At 43.5% G+C, this 11,762-nt stretch overlaps 1 protein-coding gene across 17 annotated transcripts in view; it reads right to left on the bottom strand.

Moving 5' to 3' along the window:
- Window positions 1–11,762, bottom strand: part of LOC139059245 (uncharacterized) — a 349,734-nt gene that overhangs the window by 71,593 nt on the left and 266,379 nt on the right. The window lies entirely within an intron of this gene.

Below are 11,762 nucleotides of genomic sequence, written 5' to 3'. Positions count from 1 at the left end.
AAACAGCCTATCAACAACTATAGAGCCGGATTGGAAACAAACTTTCCAAGAAAGAATAGCTGCTGTATAACAAGCTTTCCGAAAACGCTAAATAATTGGTTGCCGCAAAAAGGTCAAAAGTTGTAGGGAAAAGAAACTGCTTAAGGATTAGCGTACCGTAGACACGTGTAAAACGTTCAATTGCAAGGAAGAGACCACAGGTTGTAGAGTAAAGGATAAAATTAGAAATTGTTTTGTAGGCTTCAGCTGGGAAAACAAAAGCAAAGCTTGTATTACCCCTTTTGCTTCTTCGTTGCTTCGAAGAGTTCGTTGTTATCTCACTTCTGACAACTTACGATACTTTATTTAGCGGACGTAGAACATAACCAGGCTTTACTATTAGGCCGTTTCGAGATATTTGGGTAGTTCTTAATATTCGAAAATACCGAATAGTTTTTATCAAGTGCGTATACAAATAGTTAGTGCGTAGTATTCTATTCGTATTCGAAACTTGGAACACTGGGGTAGTTGAGACTCCAAAAGGTACATTTGGGGTGACTCCATGCTTATTAGGAACCGGCTACAGAGCAATTGTACGTGACACATAAAATTACGCGTAGCTGGCGTTTTGATAAGTTATTTCCTGTTCGCGTTTCAATTTATGCTGGCGCAACCTCGTCTAATCTGCTGCCGCTCACGTGGAATACGCGGACATAGCAAGTCACGCATAATATAGCAATGTGACACCGAAGAGAAACGACGTTGCTTGGAAACTACCTCTCCAACGAATATGCTGTACTTAATAGCAACGTACACCTCTGCATACTAAACGTATCACGCAGACTACACACAGTACACATTCCAATGCCGACAATCTGAAGTTCGAAATATTCAGCTACGCACCTAGCGAGCTGCCCGAAAAATTACTTGAGCTCGAAAGGTGTCGCTCCTTTCTTTCTTTCTTTCTTTCTTTCTTTCTTTCTTTCTTTCTTTCTTTCTTTCTTTCTAGAAAACCAATTTATAGCGTTCACCTTCTCAAGGTAAGTGTTATCCTGAATTACAGCAGAAATACCAAGGACTCACTGGTCCCTTCTAAGAAAAGTCCTCATCAGGTACGTGAGCCCCGCTTCTTCATTTCAGGTCGCGGTAGCCAGCACTTTACTTAAACGGCGTCTTCCAAGAGCGCATATCGTACAGATGCCAGTCATACATAAGTGCATAAAATTACCATGCATAGAGAGAGAAATGGAAACCACAGAACTTTTCAGACCTGGCAAGATGTTGACTTAGCATGATGGATGAAAGAACGCACACAAAACACATGCTTACAACCAACACTAACATTTCCACACATAACTACGTTATAATGTCTAATTGAAACCACTCTTTTCAATTTCAACTTAGGTATACGTTGCACGCTCAATACGGTTAACATTGGTAAGTGTTCGCCTTTCAACAAGTTCGACGTAGCCAGCACTATATGCCGCGATAAAAACAGCGTCTTGTTTTTTTTTTTCTAAGGATGTTTTTTCTAAGGTGGGAGTTAATGTAAGTCTAACTTAAATTTACGCCAGGGAGCTGTTAGTAGTTTAGGAAGGAAGTATAACATGGTGCCAGGCACAAAAGTACAAATATATATTGCTTCTGCACATTTAATCAACACTGATGCTATATTCTCAGATGTCGGAAAATGTCCCTAAATAGCCATGCCCGTTCGACTGTCGCCCTTATTTAAGGTAAAGCAAGCCGAAGTTTGCTGCCTTGAAATGGTGAAAACGAGCTCTTCTATAGAAGGTACTGTGTTTATAGTGTACAAAGAAAGAAAAATAAGGTCAACCTTTTCTCATTAACGACATTAACGAATGATTTCACAAGAGCTAAAGCTTTCCAGGATCACGAAGGCATAAGATGCCACTTTTGCAGTGCGGTGTATAGGACAGTTCGAATTCTGAAAATGTAACGCTACAATCTGCGCCAGACGGAACATCCAAAAAAAAAAAGCAACAGTGAGGCTTCTTACAGCGAGAACACGGGGATTGCAAGAAGACCCGAGGATTTTGCACTGCGCTACCTGCGCAGCAATGCAGTCCAGGGGCGAATCGATTCGTCGACCCGGGTGTATCGATCCACGGCGATTCCTTTGAAGGCGCTGTTGTTTCGGTGCATGCGCGCCTTGCAGTGCATGTTCAGGCGTTTTTGGAAGAGATACCCCTGCGTGGGTCAAACGCGTCGAGTGACCTCTGATTGCGCGACGACTGGGAGAGTTCAACCTTACACTCCCGGCTTTGTTCCAGACAGGTTCCATTAAGTGAGTCGAACATATTTACAAAAAATGTTCCATTTGCTAAGTTGAACATATGTGGAACATAATTATGTGTTCCACATTTGAACACAGTTGAACATGTATGTGCTGCTCAGCGGCAGCACACCAGCAGGCACTCGGCGAACACGTCGGGTAAATGAAATTGCCGATGTTGCGGGCGATATGGGAGTTATTTCGAGTCGAGCTACACGGAAAGCTAAGTGTAGGTTGGTGGTGCTTTTAACGATACTAACAGCAAAAAATACTACACGGAAAGCTAAGTGTAGGTTGGTGGTGCTTTTAACGATACTAACAGCAAAAAATAAGCATTATTCGAAAATGAACACGATGCTGCCTGCTCCGAGTAGTGTGATAGCCTGTTTTTTCGTCAGATGTCGCATAGTGGGTTTGATCGATACTAATGGAACCAGGAAAAAAAAAGAACGAAAACGTTTTGATTTTTCACTTGAGCTACTGGTGGCCGCAGCTGTTGCTACTTCGGCAACACTTTCTCATACCACGAGGACCACGCGTGGCTTGAAGATGTGCTATATATAAAAGTGCCCCACAAAAAGTGTTGCACGGCAACAAGTCCTTGTTTTATAAGAAGCCATTCAATGGATAGTCAGTCCACCAAGTGCGTTCCTCCATCCTTATACGGAATTAATTTAGCTCAAAGCTATTGCCCCCTTGCGCTACAGATTCAGTTGTTCGCGGAATATCGCCAGACGAAGTGTAAACAAAAAAGTTAAAATATTTCTTTTAGTGAACCTAATAGTTTGTCTACGAAAGAATTCGCAGATCAGCACTTTCACTCCATAAACTTTTGCTTCGGCTGAAAATCAAGCCGCTCTTTCCAACAAAGACCAAAAAGAAAAGAAAACGAAAGGAGAAATAACAGGCACCATTAACCGGAGCATGATGTCACAGCTACACGCTCGCTTTCGTGCCGCCGTTTGACCGCTTGGGACAATGATGTTTCCATGCTTAGGAAACAACAGAGGACGTACGGAAAAGTAAATTTAGCACGCCATGGCAACAAAGGTTTAGTTCTAAATTTGCACGTGCAAATCGCAGATTTCGATTTCGTTTTCATTGCAGTATTTTTAGGGTGCGCACACATTAGAAGTTTCTTTTTATTACTTTTCCTTTTCGACGTGTCGACGAATCGGAGGAAGGCGGCGCAGCGAGCGCTGGAGGTTCCGGAATGCTTCGATGCTTTCCGATTGTCTTTTTCTTCTTTTTTTTGGGGGGGGGGGGCGGCGTCCCGACAGCCGCACATCTGCGATTCATATGCAGACACGCTGTTACTTTTCTCTTTATCTTTCTCTCATTCTCTCCCTTTTTCTCTCTCCATCTTATTTATTTCGTTATTTAGTTATTTTTGAGCACGCACACGACGACAGGTTGATGGCGGCTCAGGGACCGAAGATATACATAGAGCTGCGTAGGCGGCGTACACCGGGGCTGCGTTTGGCATTGTTATCGATAGGTGCCGCCAGAAGCATCGTTTCTAGCGTTGCATCCAGCTTGCACGAAACGAACACGGGAGATAGAAAACGTATACCTCACGGTACAATTGAGTTAATAAGCGAAATTAATTCAATATTTTCTCCCTTCGTCTTTCTTTATTTGGCATTTGTTTTCCTTTTCGTGAGCCGTAGTGCGTGCGAAAAGCTAGCCGAGTCGTATTCCTATTCCTGATTTTCGTGACGTTCCTCAGCAGTATTGCCAACTTATATATTTTCCCGCTAAACTTAGCTTTCTTTCGCTGCCCAGCGGGAAAGCATATTCTCTTACGCGCGGCGGGTTTTTTAAAGGTTTTCATGTCATGTAGGCTTCTTATTTGGCCGTACAAAAACTTCAATGTATCTTACGATAATTCATGTTTCACGTGTATCAAAAATGCAGCTTATAGCGAATTAATAGCGAACTAAAAGTAATAGCGAATTTATCTTCATCCCAAAACAATGTGATTCGCGTTTCTTCCTCGCTTTCTCCACGCGTAATCTGAACTATATATCTCTAGCAGTTTCGGCAGTTCTTAGCAGTTTCACTCCTCCCAATTTTCGCAGACCCACTTAAGGGGACATTGCCTCGTGAGCTACAGCTCCGGTGAAATGCATCCAAACTTCAGGAAGGAATTCTTACAAAAGTCAGAGCTTCGAGACTGATCGATGGACCTTCCAGGTGGCGCCACAGGAGCCAAATGCCCCTATTGCAAAGCAGAGCTTTGTATGCAAAGAAGGGGAATTTACGTCGCGCACGCTGCTACAGAGAAACATATTGCGGTTGCTGAATCGTTTTCATCCGGTAGCCAAACAAGGCTACTACTACCACAAAATATCGGATGTCATAAGCTGCTGAAGGATGCCTCTCCGTGCTCGTGAGCGTCAACTCCGGAATGGTGACTTCGGGCCACCTGAGTGCCGTAAACTAAATGCTGCTTCAGTTACACGCGACCCGAGCACGTTGTTCAGAAGATTGGCACGATGGACGTTTACGGGGTTAATGATGACAACTACCAAACACCTAGCCGCGCCAGTAAAGAAATATACACAAGGGACGCGCGACCACACCACGATGTCACAGATGACGTGCTTCTGTAGATGTATATGCTTACCCGGTAGCTCAAGCTGTTTTCGGGCCACTCATTGTAATCATATTCTTTAACTTTTTTTTTATTTTTTCGCAATACGTTTCCGCACTTAACAGTAGCGCTAGAAGCGCTTATTGATATTGCTAACTTATACATTTTATTCCGTTATGGACGAAAAGAAACATACTTTTCTGTGAAGTGTTCTTTTTTTTTTCAACTGCGTTTTGTGTAGACGCACCAAAATCAATTTTGAACGTAATTCGGGTCGTAGTCTGCATTTACCGGGTTTTCAGAGAAGTTAGGGCGCTCGTGTAGCGGGTTTTAGAGCATTTTGGTGCTTCGAGTTGCGTGTATTTTAATTTTTAGTTGGCAACACTCAGCATTTCGAAGCCATCGTAACGAGTGAGCAAATTGGCATTCACTGACTGCAGTACGCAACACTTGCTTAATACACGTCAGGCTTTTCATTTCTCTTTCGCGTATAGTCGTGAGATCGGTTTGAATGCTTAGCCATTTCGAAATTTTGCGCTGCTGACAAGCAAGCATACTCGTATGAACTGTGTAGCATCATGAACGGTACTGCACTGTATAGCTTTCTTATAGCAATTACCTGAGGCCAAGAGCGGACGTATTTAGATTCAGGCGTGCATTTTTCATTCTTTCGAGCAGCGATACTGCGTCCCAACGTCCATGTTACAAGCTCACGCCGAAAGCCCATTGGTCGCCGTCGAAGTTATAGAGACACGTGAAGCAAGTAGGAGGTTGCGTGGATGCGGACGGTTGTGTGTGTGGGTGTTTGTGTGTGTATGTGTATGTGTATGTGTATGTGTGTGCGTGCGTGCGTGTGTGTGTGCGTGCGTGCGTGCGTGCGTGTGTGTGTATGTGTGTGTGTGTGTGCGTGCGTGCGTGTGTGTGTGTGTGTGTGTTGCAATACAAAATTTAAGGCTAACAAAATTGGAGAAGCGGCCTGTTCAGTTCATTGTTTCTTGAATCACGGCAACGTGGTGGTAATTTAAGCCTTAGGTGAAAGAATACAAAGACTAAGCTAGCGCGCAATCACCTGGATGCATATCCAAAAATGTCTTTTGTCACGTGGTGACCGCCGCAGCATTCTTTCTTCATCATTGTACGGCAGAGACAACGAAATTTAGAACCTTCTATAGTTCATGTATGAATATACATTTTTTTCATATGAATGTCAGCTTTGTGCTATCAACAACTCCATACTGCATAACCACCACACCGTGTTCTCTCTCTCTCTCTCTCTCTCTCTCTCCTATCCGGCAATCTCAATTGGTAACCTGAAGCGAACCTTCAACAGAGTATCGACAGTGATGCACTCAGCGACTGAAACGCAATACTCGGAGCGTATTACTGCCATCACTTCTTGCGCCAAGGGTGGGTGCTGAGGACAGTGAGCTGATTCATTGCAAATTAATGAAAGCGAGATCCTTTATGCTGCGCATTTTGTGTGCACTTGGCTCGTCGGCGGTCAAGCAGAGCTCAGCGATGGCGCAACAAGCGCCGGCCGCCATGCGGTCCGATCTACGCGTTAGAATCACTGAGCACTGTACATGCCCATTTTCGTGCGCCTTCGCGCATACAGGGTGTTCCACGCAACTTTAGCCAAACCTTAAAAATATGCAGGTTCCACGTAACTGGACAGAACCAAAGTAATGGTGTTTGCTGTCGCTTGGAGATACTACGATTATTTATTTTTTCACTCCACCTAATTACGTAATTAAGAATTGGCCTCCCTGCTGCAGTATTCGGCCACCCCCTCCCTAATGACTCATTAGATTAACCAATGACCCTCAGTCCCCAGCAGCTGTGGAGGACCTCACCAAGGCGGCGGTCAGACCTGTAACACAGCAGAGGGTGCTAAGAATCTCTGCACCCGGAGAGGCTTCCAATGGAAACTGACCCTGGCAACCTTTGACATAGAACTCTTGCGAGTGAGGCTAGCTTAGCAGGACTCTTTGGGGAACTATCAGACATTCTTTTGGGATATCATCGGCCTTAGTGAGATTAGAAGAACTGGTAAGGCCTATACACTGATGACTAATGGCCATGTTCTCTGCTATCGAGGTCTCCCAGATAAGAAGCAATACGGAGTAGGATTCCCAATACATGAGTACATAGCGGGCAACATTGCCGAATTCTACAGCATTAATGAGAAAGTAGCATGGTCGTAATCAAACTTAATAAGAGGTATAGATTAAAAGTAGTACAAGCCTACGCTCCAACATCCAGTCATGATGATGATGAAGTAGATTAGTTTCATGAAGATGTTGAATTAGCGATGAGAAAAATTAAAACTCAGTACTCAGTATACTGCAGTTATGGGCGACTTCAATCCAAAGTGGGGAAGAAAACAGGTTGGTGAACAAGCAATTGGCAACTACGGCGTCGATTCTAGAAGCGCTAGAGGAGGGATGCTGGTAGAGTTCACGGAAAGGAATGCACGAGAAGAAAGGGGGTTAACCGAGGGGCCCGATGTCCGTAATTAATTACGGACATCGTAAGGTAATTACGTACAGTAAAGTAATTTCCCCTATGATTGTCCTTGGTGTCAGTGTTTGTTGGCTTCTTTTGATATTTATTTATTTTTATTTATTTATTTACAATACTGCCAGTCTCATATCGAGACCATAGCAGGTGGGCATATGATTATACATACATTTCATGGTTTATATACCGAATGGTAAGAGCATGAAAACATGTAAATGGAAATACATAAAACAGGTTCAATGCACAATTTTACAACATGAATAACAAGAGAAACTCACAGAAATAGTACACTTCAGGTTACATGTAGGTGAGGATTATTACAGTGCTATAAAAACAAAGAAAGAAACAAAGGGGGTAAATGTTTAGCTACAGTTCAAAAAAATGGGGGTTCTGACAATTATACATGCATAAGATATATTCTTTCCTAATTAATTATTTCGTTTTCTAATAACGTAACAAAATCAGACTGCGATACTGTGTTAGTTACAGATGCATCTAGGTTATTCCACTCGCGAACAACACGGGGGGAAAAGGAAGACTGAAAAGTATCGTTATTACAAAGGAACTCGTTTAGTGTATATGCATGATTATGACGATTTGCGCGGGATTTAGAAAAGGTAACGTATGCAGAGGCATTTATTTTTAGTCGGCTGTGTAATATTTGATGCAGAAATTTGAGACGAGCTCGTTTTGCTCGTACAGTCAAAGTTGCAAGCCCTGACTGTGTTAGAAGGAGAGTAGGGGAATCACTGCGCCGGTATTTACGATTGATAAATCTAATTGCCTTTCTCTGGATCCTTTCCAGTTTAGATATGTTTGTTTTAGTGTGCGGGAACCATACGACATTAGCATACTCAAGGACAGGTCTCACAAATGTAATGTAAGTTAAAAGTTTGACGTTAGTTGGTGCCAACCGCAGGCACCTTTTGAGAAAGAAGAGTTTCCGTAATGCACAAGAAGTAATGTTGTTAATATGGGCTGTCCAGTTAAGGTCGGACGTTATTGTTAAACCAAGATACTTATGCTGTTGAACTCTAGTTACGAGGCTACCAATAAGTGTGTAGTGGAAAAACGATGGGTGCTTTTTTCTTGTTACTGTCATGCAAACCGTTTTGCTTGTAATAATGGTCATTTGCCAGTTATCACACCACTCGGTTATTTTGCTAGTGCGTTATTGAGCTGAACTTGATCTTGGTGATTGCGTATTTCTCTGTATATTATGCAGTCGTCTGCAAACAGTTTGATTTTACAATCAATGTTATTTGTAATGTCATTGATAAAAAGTAAAAATAACAGCGGACCTATTACTGAGCCCTGTGGGACCCCTGATGTGACAGGCACCGGAGCAGATGGGGTGTTTTCGATGACGACAAATTGGGGACTGGGGACAATTGGGGACTAATAAAAATCGGGCCCCTCGGTTAACCCCCCTTCTTCTCGTTTATTACATAACGAGGGTATCGAATCCGGCTACATCGATGCCTTCAGGTAGCATATGTGGGTTTATTGACCAGTTGCCTTCACCCAAAAAGATCACGTTCTCGTGACGCCTGCGGCAAAAGGACGTACCACGTCCGCCGCCAAGGTCTGTGTGTGGTGGCGCTGGCTAACACTCCCAGGGTTCTACTAGGACACATAAATACCCAAGAAAGTGGATGGGGAAGCAGCGCCGCGGTAGCTCAATTGGTAGAGCATCGCACACGAAATGCGAAGGTTGTGGTGGGTTTGGTTCCCCCCTGCGGCAAGTTGTTTTTTCATCCACTTTTTTTTCCATTAATTTATCGTTTCATTATTTCATTTATTAAGCACAAGTAATTCCCCCTTTGTTGTCCTTGGTGTCAGTGTTGGTTGGCTTCTTATGATATGACGGAAAGGAATAAGCTGCAAACAATGAACACCTTCTTCATGAAGCGTAGCAACAGATTGTTGGACCTCTAAAAGCCCTAATCGTGAAACAAGACATGAAATAGGTTTCACACTTTCTGCTAATCGCAGCATAGCGAAGGATGTTGAAGTTTTAGGTAAAGTGCAGTGATCATAGGTTGGTGAGGTCTAGAATTCACTTCAATTTGAATAGAGAAAGAATAAAATTGGTCAGGAAGAAACATCCCAACCTAGACGCAGTAAGGGTAAAAACAGACAAATTCAGGTTGCTACTTGCAAACAAATATGCAGCCCTAGAACAGAGAGATGAAGATAACATAGAGGTAATGAATGAAACCGTAACTAGGCAAGCTTCAGAGGCAACAATTGAAGTGGGAGTTAAGGCACCAAGGCATCCAGTAGGCAAGCTCTCCCATGTAACAAAGCCCCTAATAAAGAAACGACAAAAAATAAAAGTGTCCGATTCAAGAGATCATAAAGAATTTGCGCAACTGTCAAAATGATCAACAAGGAGAAAATAAGGGACATTCAAAATTATATGAGAAATACTGAGGAAGAAATAAAAAAAATATGGACGGTGCATGAAATCAGTGAGAAGGAAACTTGGCATAGGACAAACCAACATGTATGTACAGGAAGATTAGCAGGGTAATATTATCAGCAATCTCGAACGTATAGTAAAAGCAGCGGAAGAATTCTATACTGACCTGTACAGTACCCAGAGGACTCAGGATAACTCCATTCGAAACAGTAATGAACATGATACAGAAACTCCTCCTATAACTAGCGATGAAGTCAAAAGGGCCTTGCAAGGCATGAAACGGGAAAAAGCGACAGGAGAAGATGGAATAACAGTCGATTTAATCAAATATGGAAGATACATAATGCTTGAAAGGCTGGCGGCCCTTTATACGAACTGTCTGTCGACTTCAAGAGACTCAGAGAACTGGAAGAATGCCAACATTATAGTAAACCACGCACAGGGAGACGTTAAAAAATTGAAAAATTATAGGCCCATTAGCTTACTTCCAGTACTTTATAGAACCTTCACCAAGCTAATCTACAATAGAACAAGGGCAACACGGAACTGGTCAACAAAGAGAACAGGCTTGTTTGAGGAAAGGATACTCTACAATGGACCACATCCAAGTCATCAATGTGGTAATCGAGAAATCCAGAGTACAATCAGCCTCTCTATGTGACTTTCAAAGATTACGAAAAGGCATTTGATTCGGTAGAGATACCAGCAGTCATAGAGGCACACTACGTAATCAAGGAGCACAGAACGCTTACGTAAATGTCTTGGAAGGTACCTACAAAGATTTCGCAGCTACGAGAAAAGTAGGAAGATACCTATAAATAAAGGGGTCAGAAAAGGAGAGAGAATCCCTCGAATGCTATTCACGGCGTGCTTGGAAGAAGTGTTCAATCTATTAAACTGGGAAGGCTTAGGAGTAAGGATCAACGGCGAATATCTCAGCAACCTTCGATTTGCAGATGACATTGTTCAGGAGATGGCTGTTGAGCAACACTGGGGCCGAGTTACAACAAATAATTGTGGACCTTAACAAAGATAGTGTAACAAGGGGATCGGGGATTAACGTGCAGAAGGCAAAAAAATGACAGCCATCCCATTCTGTGAAGGTGGAATGCCAGTGAAAGCCGATGACAGACAAAGCTCTCAAACGAAAAGCAAAGTGCTTTCGCTGCCATTCCATCTTCCCAAAGTGGAATGGTTGTCATGTATACGTGGTCATAAACTCCTTGATTTCGGACTTGGAAGTAGCGGGCGAGATGTACACCGTCGAGATCACGATTCCTACTTTCGCTTGTATAGCACAAACATTCGCACAGTCGGTGACGATTCTGTTCATCCCAAGATCGAACGGTTCTTTGCGTATATAGCAATAGCTGTAGCGCGCGACTCCATGCGGCGATCCCACACGACTCCGGTGTAGCCGTTGGGCTGGGCGAACGAGTCTGACCATGCTTCCAAAAGATACGGGACGGGTATCCCGTTCAGGATTGCATCGTGATTGAGATCTTCCACATGCAGATTCAGCGAACGAACGTTCAATGTCGCAACTGCAATCGTATGCGGTTGCTGCAGTAGTGCTTGGCAAGACTTGGTTATCGCAGCAGTTGGTGATTTTCCAAACGCCTGAACTCGGCCTGCAGAGCTCTGCGCATGTTTTCGTTTGCATGGTGAAACGAGTGGTCTCCCTTCGCATTCGTGAGGAATAGGCGGTTCACGTCCCTGCATCGGCTCAGAGCCACGTACACTAGCTTCTGTGGGTGGTTCTTGTCGTACTCGTACATCGCTTCCGAGTACGTTGCGCCTTGAGACTTGTGCCCAATGACCGCGCTGGCTTGAGCGATGGGAAGCTGCTTGAGTTTGCAGCTAAGTGCGGTGTTCCTATCCAAGGTCACGGACCGCAACTCGATTGTAACCCAGTCAGAATCGTTGTCAGTGGAATAGTTGTCAGA

This window comes from Dermacentor albipictus, chromosome 4 (assembly GCF_038994185.2).
Source record: "Dermacentor albipictus isolate Rhodes 1998 colony chromosome 4, USDA_Dalb.pri_finalv2, whole genome shotgun sequence".
NCBI lineage: Eukaryota > Metazoa > Arthropoda > Arachnida > Ixodida > Ixodidae > Dermacentor > Dermacentor albipictus.
This window is presented reverse-complemented; position numbering and strand designations above follow the sequence as displayed.